Below are 15,000 nucleotides of genomic sequence, written 5' to 3' on the forward strand. Positions count from 1 at the left end.
TGTACTTTACTGTATGTGTTCAAGATGCATGTTTATATGAGCCATTATTTTAATTGCATGGAAATATTAGGAAATGCTGGAAAAAAATGAATGTAAATTTGAACAAAATGCAAAGTAATACTAACTTAATATGTAACTCAAAAATACATAAAAAAAATAAGAAAAGCCTCTAAAAGTATGGTTTTCTTTTGTTTGTTTATTTGCTGCTTTGTTTCTTTTTCGTTTGTTCATTTGTTTGTTTGTTTATTTGTTGGTACATTTGTTAGTTTGTTCATTCGTTAATCATTAAAATTAAACAAAAGTAAAACATTTTCCCTAAATATGGAACAGCTTTCAGACTGTACAGAGTACAGAAAAGCATTGAAAAAGTCCTAAATTAATAAACTAATAGCCTTGAATTTGGTTTACAAAGTCTTGGATTTTGTTACAAAGGTTTTATTTTATTTACTTATTTTTGCCTTTTCTAGGATTAAAGTTCATACCATAACAAAACTAACTGTTACTAGTGTAAGCTAATTTAAAAATTCATGCAGCGTAACGTGCATCTCACGCTCCACATCATAGCAGAACTATACTATGGTGAGGGAGGCAAGCGCGAGTATTTACAACGCATCAACTACTTAAACATGCAGAAACTGTGCACAATTTCACTGCATGTGTTTTCTGGACAGTCTTTCACTGACACTTACTGCAGAAGCTCCTATTTCACTGCGATTGAGAGAATGAAAGTAAACTCCATTTCCCTCTCTCTCACTGTGGCCCGTTGCACTGTGGCCCGGACCTGCTGTACTGCAAAAAATGCTTTTCTTACTTAGATTTTTTTGTCTTGTTTCTAGTCCAAATATCTACAAAATCTTAAATCAAGAAGCATTTTCTAGACAAGCAAAACATCCTGTCTTGTTTTAAGAAATAATATGCCAAAATGAAGTGAGTTTTTCCTCAAATCAAGCAAAATAATCTGCCAAATGGGGTAAGCAAAATAATCTTGTTTTTCGATTTGGGATAAGATTATTTTGCTTACCACATTTGCAGATACGTTTGCTTGATTTAAGGAAAAACTCACTTCGTTTTGGCATATTATTTCTTAAAACAAGACAATATGTTTTGCTTGTCTAGAAAATGCTTCTTGATTTAAGAACTTTTAGATATTTGGACTAGAAACAAGACAAAAAATGTAAGTAAGAAAAATTTTTTTTGCAGTGTGGCGTCCCTTTTCCTCTCCTCTCAGCTGTTACAGCGATACTTCTGGTTAGAGGTCTGCATTCCCACGGCTGTACTGCGGGAGCCGTGGGACTCGACCAGATTTCTTGCGACATGGAATAAATTTCCGAATAAATCGCGGGCAAGCAAGCGCGCATGCATGTGTATGTGTGTGTGTGTGTTTATGTGTGTAAATGAGAGAGAGTGTAATGCTGTGTGTCGCTTGCTTGGTGCTTTGTGTCTATGTGTGTGTGTGTTTATACAGACAGCTTGATACAGGTGTGTGTGTGTGTTTATATAGACAGCCCCTGTGATACACAGAGATATCGAATTGAACTGAATCGATGGCATGATAATCGTAACCGAACCTTGAGACCAGTGTATGTTCACACCTCTAATTTCTACATTAGAAGCATTGCCACTACAGCCAAGGAACGTCCTATCTTAGGCCCCGTTTACACTAATGCGTTTTCGTTTAAAAACGCGTAAGTTTTGCTACGGTTAGACCATCCGTCCACACTATGCCAGAGTTTTCGAGCGCCGAAAACGAAGCGTTTTGGAAATCCTGAAGAGGCCGTTTTCATTCCAAAACGCTGCTGCTCTGTCTCAGAAAATGGAGACAACTAAAAACGGAGGCGGGGCTGCCGATATTCGCCTCTCTGATTGGGGCTTTTCCTCAGTATTAAGTAGCCTGAAGTTACACACTGTTCAGTCCTGTATCCTCTCCTTAAAAGTTCAGACTTCGCAAGTTTTATATGGAAAACAGACTCCCGAGGACATGTCAGGTAAATCTTTAAAGGGAACAGCGTACTTCATTCACATCATCCTGGCTACGTTTTCACTTTCTTAACAATAAATTGAAAGCATGATTTAAGGAACTGCCTATTTTCCTTTTAATATTAGCAACTTAACAGACAGCAGAAATGTTGAGGCATCGTGCTGCATATATGAGCGTCATCTTCACTGTGTGGATATTTAAAGCAAAGTGGAGCCTATAACAACTGCCTCCTTTCAATTTCAGTGAAAGTACGAAACATGCCCTCTCTTTTGCTGAATATCAGTTTTAATAATCGATATTGGCATTATAGAAGTATAACGTACAATAAGTTTATCCATTAAAGGAAATAAAGCCAAGCGATGAGTCAATATACAGAATGTTTGTGGTTACATTAATTATTAACTTATATTTGCGCCCAGCCGAAACACGTTACCTGAGAACAAGTAATAATTTCAAAAGACCAAAGTCAGGGAATATGACGTTAGATAAAGACAACAAGATGAACGAAATATCACGATTAACAAATATAGTGATATTAGATACAGCGGGAGATGCTTGATGAGCAGTCAGAGGAATCCAGCTCTCATGTGGGTAGATATACTGCAGCGCATGCCAGAGAGAGTATGTGTGTGGTCACGTGATGTGCGTCTCAGTCGTTTTGGTGTGGACGGAGAGCTGTTCAGAAACATTGTGTGAAACGCTAGTGTGGACGTGGATAGTTTTCATTCTAAAACGGCATTTTAAATGTAAAACACACTAGTGTAAATGGGGCCTTACTGTGGCTCAACAGCAACTCTACGGCAAACGCGTTGAGAAAAAGCCAAAAGCAGAAGTTGACAGGACTTGAGAGCCAGTTGCAGCAAAGGCAGCAGAGCTGCGAAGGCTTTAGTGTTCAACATCAAGTTCTAATTTATTTGTTTCTTAAAAGTCAAATGTGTGTTATGCTGTTGCGTATGTATTAAACATAACTGACAATTTAAATAAAATGTTTTATTTAATTCAAGTAGTCACTTGTACATAATTACTTTTTAGGGTTCAAAATTTATGCAGATTTTACTTTTTTCCCTCATACTTCTGGCTGAGGTGAGGCAGTGGCGCAGTAGATAGTGCTGTTGCCTCACAGCAAGAAGGTCACTGGGTCGCTGGTTCAAACCTCAGCTCAGTTGGCGTTTCTGTGTGGAGTTTACATGTTCTCCCTGCGTTCACGTGGGTTTCCTCCGGGTGCTCCGGTTTCCCCCACAGTCCAAAGACATGAATAATGTCTGGAAATTGTCCGTAGTGTATGAGTGTGTATGTGAATGTGTGTGTGTGGATATTCCCACAAATGGATTGCGGCTGGAAGGGCATCCGCTGCATAAAAACATGCTGGATAAGGTTCATTCCTCTGTGGCGACCCCAGATTAATAAAGGGACTAAGCTGACAAAAAAAATGAACTTCTGGCTGAATAGGAACGAAGTTGGCAAAGAATTTCATTTGAAATGGTATTAAAAAGGTCTAAAAAACCTTGAATTTCATTTGGAGGATCCCAAGGGTACCCCACTGGCTCAACTAATGGCAGTTTGGGTCTTTGGAGATGGAGCTATAAGTTTGAGCAGCATATCACATGACATAAACCTAAAGCTGAATATCTTCTCTTGGTTCCAGGTGATTTGTATTTGCTTTTTGACGTGCTCATGAAGACTAATACATGAAAACAGAAATCTGTCATACCGCATTATGAATCATCACCTGTGATTTAGTTTGTTTTGCAAGCACTGATTGCTTCTAATTTGCATCGCAGTATCTGCAAAGATGACAGAGAAAAATGACCCTGTTCTGATCAAAGCTCCAGCAGAAATGAACACAGCCAGTATTTGTTCCTTACCTAAACAGAGACGCCTTTTTTTGAATATTAAGAGCGTCATTTCCATAGTATGTAGGAGGCTTAAATAGCAAATATGGGTCCAGCTCAAATGAGAAATGGAAATCGGTGAAGAGGTTTTGGAAACTGTTGCAGGAAAGATGAGAAACTGAAGCATGGTCCGGATTCTGTATATATATATATATATATATATATATATATATATATATATATATATATATATATATATATATATATATATATATATATATGGCTGCTGGGGCATTTGTAAGTGTAAAATGGGTTAATGCATTCCTACAGCAGCTTTTTAATTATATTTTTTTCTGTCGGACTTGGCAGGAAGAGCTCTGACTTAAACAACTGGATCCATGTTCACTTTGGGTCTGCCACTGGCACATTTCTGTCTGTTAATGCCAAGCGTAATTATCTTGCAAAATAAATGAAGACGTTTTATAACCTCAGACATCCAGAGCTTCACCATTCTGTGCCCTGGAAACATTCATACCTTCATAAATAGAAGAAAAGTAAAACCCTACCTGACTTCCTTTCAGACACTCGGGTCAGGTTTTTAGCTCAGCACTATTGATATTACAGCATGAAGATGTTAATATTTCAGCTGTGACATTTAGAGGATTTTCTTTCAGGCTAGAAAAGGCTTTTCCAGATACATGCATTATTCCACCTCTTTTCTTTTTTTGTAATGCAGTGTAAAATGAATTTGGTTCAATTGTAATATTATTATTGTCTCCGTTTTTTGTCTATAATATAATTTATAAGTGTCAGTCTAATATTATAATGCAGGGGTGTCCAAACTCAGTCCTGGAGGGCCGGTGTCCTGCAGAGTTTATCTCCAGCTTGCTTCAACACACCTGCCAGGAAGTTTCTAGTATATGTACTAAGAGCTTGGTTAGCTGGTTCAGGTGTGTTTGATTAGGGTTGGAGATAAACTCTCCAGCACACCGGCCCTCTAGGACAGAAATTGGACACCTCTGTTATGCTGTGTTCACAACAGACACAGCAAGCGTTGATAAATTGCACTATTCGTGCATGGACATTTTGAGTTTACTCGCTTCATTTGCGCGTCAAATTCACTTCACAGCAGACGCAGATTCGCGTGATGGGCTCAGCTTCTTGCTGCCCGTGGACACTAGCTTCGTTGCTAAATGGCTTACATGGATTTTATTGAGAGAGTAACGCCCCATTCACACGTGGTGTCAGCGACAACGCTTCCCATTCACTTTGAATGGGTGACGTCAGGCGTTGCTGAACTACATTGTGGATCTGTCGGCGTCACTTCAGAGGCGTTGCTTATTGCAGAAGTTGGGACTTGCTCAACTTTTCAAGCACAGAGGGAAGCATCAGCCAACCAGATCACTGTATGCAAATACACCAGCTCAGACAGTAGACGATTGCTGACTAATTTCATTGGCTGACGCTGCTATGATGATCGCGTCAGCCCCAACTTCAGACACACTCTTTGTTAATCGTTTACGACGACGGCATTATTTGTGCTGCCTCATTCGCACGTGTCGTGCCGCAGAATGTTATGTGTGCCTTTATATTGACGTTACATGTAAATCACTTGCGATTGGCGCTTCTTCCGTGTCTGGTGTGAACGCAGCATTATAATGCATAATACATTTTTAAACATTTTGGTATTTATATTTATGATGTATTTTACAAACTCAATTGACATTATTATTATGAATGTATCAGTCACCTTGCTTAATATTCCTGTAAAGTTACTTTATAGTATGTAATTATATTTTTTTACTATATATATACTATACTATATCATATATATATATATATATATATGAGCAATATCACAAAAGTAGCAGTGCGATATGGCTGTATATCGGCACTGGTGGGAGGTGTGCAATGTGCCGATATACAGCCATATCGCACTGCTACTCGTGTGATATTACGTTTATACAACAGTTTGACGGCATAATTATGTATAAAAAAACAAAATCAAACACAGAGAGTTTCAAAAACCCTTTAGTATGTGGTACTACTTTCTTCCTCATTGGATTCAAATCATACGCTGACAGTTAAACAGCTGAGCAAGCATCTTTTAAACTTTAGATCTGTAGTGTCTGCTTTTTGCTGGATGTGGGCGGAGTAATACACAAAGGGTAAAGAGGCTGAAGGAGTTCTGATATTGCAGAATATCGCACTGCTATCAGCCTATCAGATTTGAGAATCAGACAGAACTGTTGTAAATATATATATATATATATATATATATATATATATATATATATATATATATATATATATATATATATATATATATATATATGAGAGGGTGTGTATTTTAATTTTGTTATAAAATTATTATATTATATATATTATATAGTTATATTTATTTTAATTAATAAGTAATGACATCCAACTAATCCTAAAAATAAATCTCATCCAGACACTAGCCATTCAGTTAATACATTTAATGCTAATTATTACTTTAATGTATTACACTGCGTAAAACATAGGCTGGAATAGTTGGTGGTTCATTCCACTGTGGCAACCTTTAAAAAGTAAGGGAATAAGCTGAAGGAAAATAAAGTAACATAATAGTTTAATATAATGTATCAATGTATGAATATATATATATATATATATATATATATATATATATATATATATATATAGAGAGAGAGAGAGAGAGAGAGAGAGAGAGAGAGAGAGAGAGAGAGAATTACAAAGTCAGAATAATTAACCCCTTATTACTAATTACTAATATCTGATTTATTTTATCTTTGTCATGATGACAGTAAATATTATTTGTCTAGATATTTTCCAAGACACTTCTGCACAGCTCAAAATGAGATTTAAAGGCTTAACTAGGTTAATTAGGTTAACTAGGCTGGTTAGGGTAATTAGGCTAGTTATTGTATAATGATGGTTTGTTCTGTAGACTATCGAGGAAAAAAAAAGCTTAAAGGGGCTAATAATATTGACCTTAAAATGGTTTATAAAAAATTAAAAACTGCTTTTATTCTAGCCGAAATAAAACAAATAAGACTTTCTCCAGGAGAAAAAAAAATATTATCAGACATACTGTGAACATTTCCTTGCTCTGTTAAACATCATTTGGGAAATATTAATTATTTATTTTTTTAAATTAAAAATAAAAGGTGCTGATAATTCTGACTTTAACTCTAATTGTAATATATATAGTTTAATAATATTATATAATACTATAATAGTCTGTCTTTTAGCTCAAATCATACTTTTCCTTCAGTTTTAGAAGTTTTCTTGGAAGCTTGCTGTTTTCTCCAGCAAGTCTCCTCTGTATTTCAGATTATTATTAGCCATCAAAGTTCTAAAAGTGACATCCTACAATTTGCGTCTGTGGCTGTGCGACTTCTGGATCTGGCGTTTTACTGCTGTGTTGATGTTCAGTGTTCTCTTCACAGTCTGCGTTGACATTTTACAGTTTGCTGGGCTGCAGATTCCTGAGCTAAATCTGTGTAAAATACAAAGGATGTGGCTGCTTGTTAAAAAAAAAAAAAGATAATAAAAAAAGCAAACCCACAGCATGTTTAGCAAAGCGCCGGCCAAACGCCTCTGCCAGTAAAGGGTTTGAATAGCTTTAAAACACAAAGCCATTCCATCAGATGGTTTAAGTTACAGTTTAATGGAGGCGTGCATTCAGATAGCCACTCTATTTTATTCCCCCAAAGCCACAATTACGGTGCGGCTGAGTAGGGCGAATAAAACACCAGCCCTGTTTTTTGTTTTTTTTCTTCTCGTGGCATGGCTTTCTGCTGCATCATGCTGTTTTGCAGATTCAGCAGATGTTTTTATGAGGAGAAGAACCATGACGGGCATAATGTGGGCATTTCCTAACCACCTTCGAGGACTCACGTATTGGGCTTTTCTAAACCTACATCCTTCCAGCTCGGCCATATAATTACCGATGTTTTATTGTGCCGTGTTGAATAAACAGCCAAGCTGAAATCAACTTTCATGAAAACAATTTGTCTTTATGTTTTACTCACTTGTTTATTCCTTCATTCATTTATTCATTCATTCATTCACTTATTCATTTACTCATTCCATCATTTGCTCACTTATTCACTCACTAATTTATTTATTCCCTCTTCTCATTCTCCTTTCAATCAATCACTCATTCATTCATTCATTCATTCATTCATTCATTCATTCATTCATTCATTCATTCATTCATTCATTCATTCATTCATTCCCTCAATAACTCATTCATTCATTTGGTCACTTATTTACTCATTAATTCACTCTCCCAATCCTTCTTTCATTTATCACTAATTAATTCAGTCATTAATTTCCTCATTAATTAATTAATTAATTCATTCATTCATTCATTCATTCATTCATTCATTCATTCATTCATTCCCTCAATAACTCATTCATTCATTTGGTCACTTATTTACTCATTAATTCACTCTCCCAATCCTTTCATTTAATCGCTAACTAATTCAGTCATTAATTTCCTCATTCATTCATTCATTCATTCATTCATTCATTCATTTATTCATTCACTCACTTATTCACTTACTCTTTCCCTCAATAACTTATTCATTCATTTATTCACTCTCCCAATCCTCCTTTTATTAAATCACTAGTTAATTAATTAATTGATTGATTGATTGATTGATTGATTGATTGATTGATTCATTGATTCATTGATTCATTGATTGATTGATTGATTTATTCATTCATTCATTCATTCATTCATTCATTCATTCCTTTATTTGTATACTCAATGACACATTCGTTCATTTGCTCAGTTATTCACTCATTAAGTTATTTATTTACTCTCACAATCCTTCTTTCATTCAATCATTAATTAAGGCATTCAGTCACTCATTTATCCATCTATTCATTCATTCATTCATTCATTCATTAGTTCTCTCACTTATTAGTTTACTTAATTACTCAATAACTCATCCATTGATTTGCTGACTTATTCACTCATTAATTCCTGTATTCACTCTCCTAATCATTTTTTCATTCATTCATTTGTTCGTTCGTTTGTTCGTTCGTTCGCTCATTCATTCATTCATTCATTCATTTATTCATTCATTAATTCGTTCATCCATTTATTCCTTCATTCATTCATTCATTCAATCACTCACTCAATAATGAATGAATTTATTAATTCAATCAATCAATCAATCAATCAATCAATCAATCATTCACTCACTCACACACTCACTCACTCATTTAAACATCAACAGTGTGTTCATTAAAGGTGCTCTCAGTATTTCTCCTCTTGGTAAATGTTCTCCTCATGCATGTTCACCATCATCATCATCCTCCTTTCTCATCATCATCATCAGACTGTAACAGATTCCCCGAAGTGTAAGTGTAATGAATTCTAGTGAACTTGTTAGAAATAAACAGTTCTCCTCCTGAACAGCAGAGGTTATTACAGCGGAGGAAAACACTCATAAATCTGCCTCTGCCAGCAGGATCTGTGTGTCAAGTGTGCGAGTGCTGATGGTTTTTATGGGCTGTTTCTGTAATCCAGTGTGGACGAAACACTCGTAATGACACCTGAAGGTGCGTCTCGTCTTTTATTGCATTTTATCGCTGCTCCGCTGCCATCGGGACACTTTAATGCAACTGGGTTTTTATTGCGTATTTTTCCGGGACTTAATGAAAATACTTGCTGATCATATTGAACGTTTACGATCGCTGTTTGCCTGTTTTATGGATTTCTGAGCGCTTGATTAATTATCATGGAACGATTTACACTGACAAAACACTGACAGTGATTAATACATATACGGAATGATTTTACCTCAAACACTGCTGATAGAATGGTGGAAATCCAAGAATGAATGAATGAATGGATGGATGGATGGCTGGATAGATAAAGATTAATGAGTTTAATAAGTTTTTACGCAGCACATGCCCTTCCAGCCACAACCCATCCCTGGGAAACATCCACACACACACTCATGCACTATGGACAATTTAGCCTACTCAATTCACCTGTACCGCATGTGTTTGGACTGTGGGGGAAACCGGAGCACCCGGAGGAAACCCATGCGAAGGCAGGGAGAACATGCAAACTCCACACAGAAACGCTTACTGAGCCGAGTTAACAATATAATGTGTAAAGTGACATTTAAATGCCTAATTAGGTTAATTAGGTAAACTAGGCAGGTTAGGGTAATTAGGCAAGTTATTGTATAATGATGGTTTGTTCTTTAGACTATCGAAAAAATGTAGCTTAAAGGGGCTAATAATCTTGACCATAAAATGGTTTATAAAAAATTAAAAAAACAGCTTTTTTCTAGCCAAAATAAAACAAATAAGATTTTTTCAAGAAGAAGAAATTGTATCAGACATACTGTGAAAATTTCCTTACTCTGCTAAGCATAATTTAGGAAATATTTAAAAAAAGGAAAAAAAATAATAATGTAATAATAATAATAATAATAATATAATTGTTTATATAATAATATAAAAGTTTGTTTATTAATACAGTAATATATTATTTATATTTAATTATTTTTTTTTCAGAAATGATTTTGTGTCATTGCTAATTATTTATTTTAAATAATTTTTTTTTTATTTAAAGCAAATAATCAATAAATAAATAGTTAAAAACTCAAATAATTAAATGCACAGTAAAAAAAAAATCCCCATAGTGTGGTGTTATTTTATTTATCAGGTTAAATAAATGATATAAAATGACATAAAAGTAAGTAAACTGTAAAACCCATCTGTTTTAATAATAAAAATAATAATAATTATTTTAAAAATGTGTATAGCTTTATACAGAGATGCTGAAAAAAATTAAAGCAAAAAAAAAAAAAAAAAAAAATATATATATATATATATATATATATATATATATATATATATATATATATAATAACAATCATTAAAATAAAAAAGTGGTATTATTTTATGCACAGAAATAAAAACATAACTTTTAAACCCCTGCCCTAATTTTTAAATGTAAACACCAAAACTAAAATTATAATATTATACAGTTTATTAAAAATTTTTATTTGTGCAATAATATGTTACTTATATGTAAGTAATTAAGTATTTTTTTCTAATTAATGTTTGTTTGCTAATTATTTTTAAAGCAATAAAGCAAAAAATAAATAGTTAAAAGCTATTAAATAATTAATTCCACAGTAAAAAAATGGGGGGCAGCACAGTGGCGCAGTGGGTAGTACAATCGCCTCACAGCAGTAGGTTGCTGGTTCGAGAAATGCCAACTGGCTCAGCCGGGACTCAAACCAGTGACGTACGTGCTGCCCCAGTTTTGGTTATTGATGCAATAATATATTACTAGTTAAAAGCAAAATGTAAATATATAAAGGAAACTGTTAACTGCACAACGATGTTATGATAATGTTTTAATAAAATAAACTGTTACACGCAATTATAAGACACCAAAATATAATCTAGAGAGTGACTCGACTAATTGTATGTTCAACAAATGCAATGTAGATCTTTCTTTACGACAACTTAAATTACACTTGGGGAAGACACAAGCAAACAAACCCAGAGATGCCATTAATTATTTAGCGTCTCTCCAGCAGCTGAAGATGTTGCAGTGGATAAGAGTTGCTATTGTAAATGTCAGGAAAAAAACGGCGTGAGAATTCGCCATCTGTGTTTCAGAAAGACCCTCCGACAAAACACACACTCCATCTGGCCTCGTTCCGCACAAAAACACACACCACTTCACCCGGAAATACTCATAAGGGAGAAGATTACAGTGATTATCTTCATTTTTCATTAACGCAGAATGAGGATTAGATGGTGTGGAGGAATTGAAAAGTGGTGAATCCATCGTTAAATATCGTACTGTTAAATCCATATTAGATGGCACAATGGGTAGCACGATCGCCTCACAGCAAAAAGGTTACTGGTTTGAGCCTCGACTGGGTCAGTTGTCATTTCTGTGTGGAGTTTGCATGTTCTCCCCGTGTTGGCGTGGGTTTCCTCCGTGTGCTCCGGTTTCCCCCACAGTACAAAGACATGCGGTATAGGTGAGTTGAATAAGCTAAATTGGCCGTAGTGTATGTGTGTGTGAAATTGTGTGTATGAGTGTTTCCTAGGGTTGGTTTGCGGCTGGAAGGGCATCTGCTGTGTAAAACATATGCTGAAATAGGTGGTTCATTTTGCTGTGGTGCCCTCTAAAATAAATACTATTAGAAGGAAAATGAATGAATGAAGTACTGTAAGTGCATGGATTAATATGTGTGGGTTTTATGGCAGATGAGAAATTCATCTGAATAAACTGTCGGCTTGCTTTGGCAGTGACTCTGATGTTTCCCCTAGAGGTGTAAAAAGGATGTATTATAAGTTGGTGTGATGAAATAAATTCATCCTTGGCATCACTTAAGCAATAGGAAACATGTATAACTGGTCATTCATTCATTCATTCCTTAATTCATTCATTCATTCATTCATTCATTCATTCATTCATTCCTTAATTCATTAATTCATTCATTAATTCATTCATTCCTTCCTTCCTTCCTTCCTTCATTCATTCATTCATTCATTCATTCATTCCTTCCTTCCTTCCTTCCTTCCTTCCTTCATTCATTCATTCATTCATTCATTCATTCATTCATTCCTTAATTCCTTAATTCATTCATTCATTTATGCATTCATTCCTTAATTCCTTCATTCATTCATGCATTCATTCATTCATTCATTCATTCATTCATTCATTCATTTAGTCAGTCACTCATTCATTCATTCCTTAATTCATTCATTCATTGATTCATTCACTCACTCACTCACTCACTCACTCACTCACTCACTCACTCACTTATTCGCGTACTCTTTCCCTCAATAACTTATTCATTCATTTGCTCACTTATTCACTCACTTATTCATTTATTCACTCTCCCAATCCTCATTTTATTCAATCACTAATTGAATGATTGTTTGATTGATTGTTTGATTGATTGATTGATTGATTGATTGATTGATTGATTGATTGATTGGTGTGTTGGTTGGTTGGTTGGTTGGTTGGTTCGTTCATTTATTCATTTGTTCACTCAATAACTCATTCGTTCATTTGCTCAGTTATTCACTGATTAATTTCTTTATTCACTCTCAATCCTTCTTACATTCAATCATTAATTAGGGGGTTCAGTCACTTATTTATCTATCTATTCATTCATTCATTCATTCATTCATTCATTCATTCATTCGTTCTCTCACTTGTTCGTTTACTTAATTACTCAATAACTCATCCATTGATTTGCTGACTTATTCACTCATTAAGTCCTGTATAATAGAGACTATTAGAAGGAAAATGAATGAATGAAGTACTGTAAGTGCATGGATTAATATGTGTGGGTTTTATGGCAGATGAGAAATTCATCTGAATAAACTGTCGGCTTGCTTTGGCAGTGACTCTGATGTTTCCCCTTGAGGTGTAAAAAGGATGTATTATAAGTTGGTGTGATGAAATAAATTCATCCTTGGCATCACTTAAGCAATAAGAAACATGTATAACTGGTCATTCATTCATTCATTCATTCATTCATTCATTCATTCATTCATTCATTCATTCATTCATTCATTCATTCATTCATTATTCATTCATTCATTCATTCATTCATTCCTTAATTCATTCATTCATTCATTCATTCATTCATTCATTCATTCATTCATTCATTCATTCATTTATGCATTCATTCCTTAATTCCTTCATTCATTCATGCATTCATCCATTCATTCATTCATTTATTCATTTAGTCAGTCACTCATTCATTCATTCCTTAATTCATTCATTTATTGATTCATTCACTCACTCACTCACTCACTCACTTATTCGCGTACTCATTCCCTCAATAACTTATTCATTCATTTGCTCACTTATTCACTCACTAATTCATTTATTCACTCTCCCAATCCTCATTTTATTCAATCACTTATTGATTGATTGTTTGATTGATTGATTGGTTGGTGTGTTGGTGTGTTGGTTGGTTGGTTGGTTGGTTGGTTGGTTGGTTGGTTGATTGGTTGGTTGGTTCGTTCATTTATTCATTTGTTCACTCAATAACTCATTCGTTCATTTGCTCAGTTATTCACTCATTAATTTTTTTATTCACTCTCAATCCTTCTTACATTCAATCATTAATTAGGGGATTCGGTCACTTATTTATCTATCTATTCATTCATTCATTCATTCATTCATTCATTCATTCATTCATTCATTCATTCATTCATTCATTCATTTGTTCTCTTACTTGTTCGTTTACTTAATTACTCAATAACTCATCCATTGATTTGCTGACTTATTCACTCATTAAGTCCTGTATAATAGAAACTATTAGAAGGAAAATGAATGAATGAATGAAGTACTGTAAGTGCATGGATTAATATGTGTGAGTTTTATGGCAGATGAGAAATTCATCTGAATAAACTGTCGGCTTGCTTTGGCAGTGACTCTGATGTTTCCCCTTGAGGTGTAAAAAGGATGTATTATAAGTTGGCGTGATGAAATAAAATCACCCCTGGCATCGCTTGAGCAATGAGAAACATGTATAACTGTTAATTAGGTAAGAAAAACAACTCATTTTATATTACAGAAAAAAGGCTAATAGCCAGCTGGACAACTTTCTGTAAACCAAATCACATTTAGACAGGCAAGACGTGCTATTGGTTAATGCTATTGGTCACTTTTTATGGATATTAGGGATATTTAAAGGTGCAGTAGGTGATCTGCCAAAATACTAATCGGATAGCATGTTAGCTTTGGACGGCAAGGAGGGACTGTGTTTCAAAGCCACGCTTCTTGAACTCACGAGCACACCCACCGCGACACGACAGCAGACAACCCAGTTCATTTGCCAGTTAGAAATGTATGTAGTGGTTGGCCGGGCGGCGTGCAGAAATTTCACTTATTACTAAGCCAAATATAAGCGGGATATATATAAATATAAGCAGGAGCGGTCAGGTTCGGGCTAAAACCTGGCGGGAATGGGCGGGAACAGACTTCAAAATTTAGTCCCGCACTAATCTAATTCAAACCCAAAATCACTGTAATTTGGGTCTTATTTTATCGTCAGTTGATTTTCATCCTTTAAGTGAAGTACTGTTTAGCTTTAGTGCTGTCTTTTCTTGTTTGTAATACATAAAGATGCTTTTTTTTGTTTGAAGATTAGTTTTGGCAACGCA

General features: G+C 34.9%; 1 protein-coding gene and 1 long non-coding RNA gene across 3 annotated transcripts in view; both read left to right on the top strand.

Annotated features, from left to right (window-relative positions):
* Window positions 1-3,442, top strand: part of LOC147846645 (uncharacterized) — a 3,580-nt gene extending 138 nt beyond the window's left edge. The window contains exons 1-4 of the long non-coding RNA XR_015476101.1: window positions 1-770; window positions 1,201-1,342; window positions 1,811-2,290; window positions 2,574-3,442. The exon at window positions 1-770 is cut by the window's left edge and continues 138 nt beyond it. This is a non-coding gene — a long non-coding RNA (uncharacterized LOC147846645). The remainder of the gene's footprint in view (window positions 771-1,200; window positions 1,343-1,810; window positions 2,291-2,573) is intronic.
* The window catches only part of gpc6a (glypican 6a), a 344,985-nt gene that overhangs the window by 291,162 nt on the left and 38,823 nt on the right, over window positions 1-15,000 (top strand).

This window comes from Danio rerio, chromosome 1, assembly GCF_052040795.2.
Source record: "Danio rerio strain M-AB ecotype USA chromosome 1, GRCz13ab, whole genome shotgun sequence".
Taxonomy (NCBI): domain Eukaryota; kingdom Metazoa; phylum Chordata; class Actinopteri; order Cypriniformes; family Danionidae; genus Danio; species Danio rerio.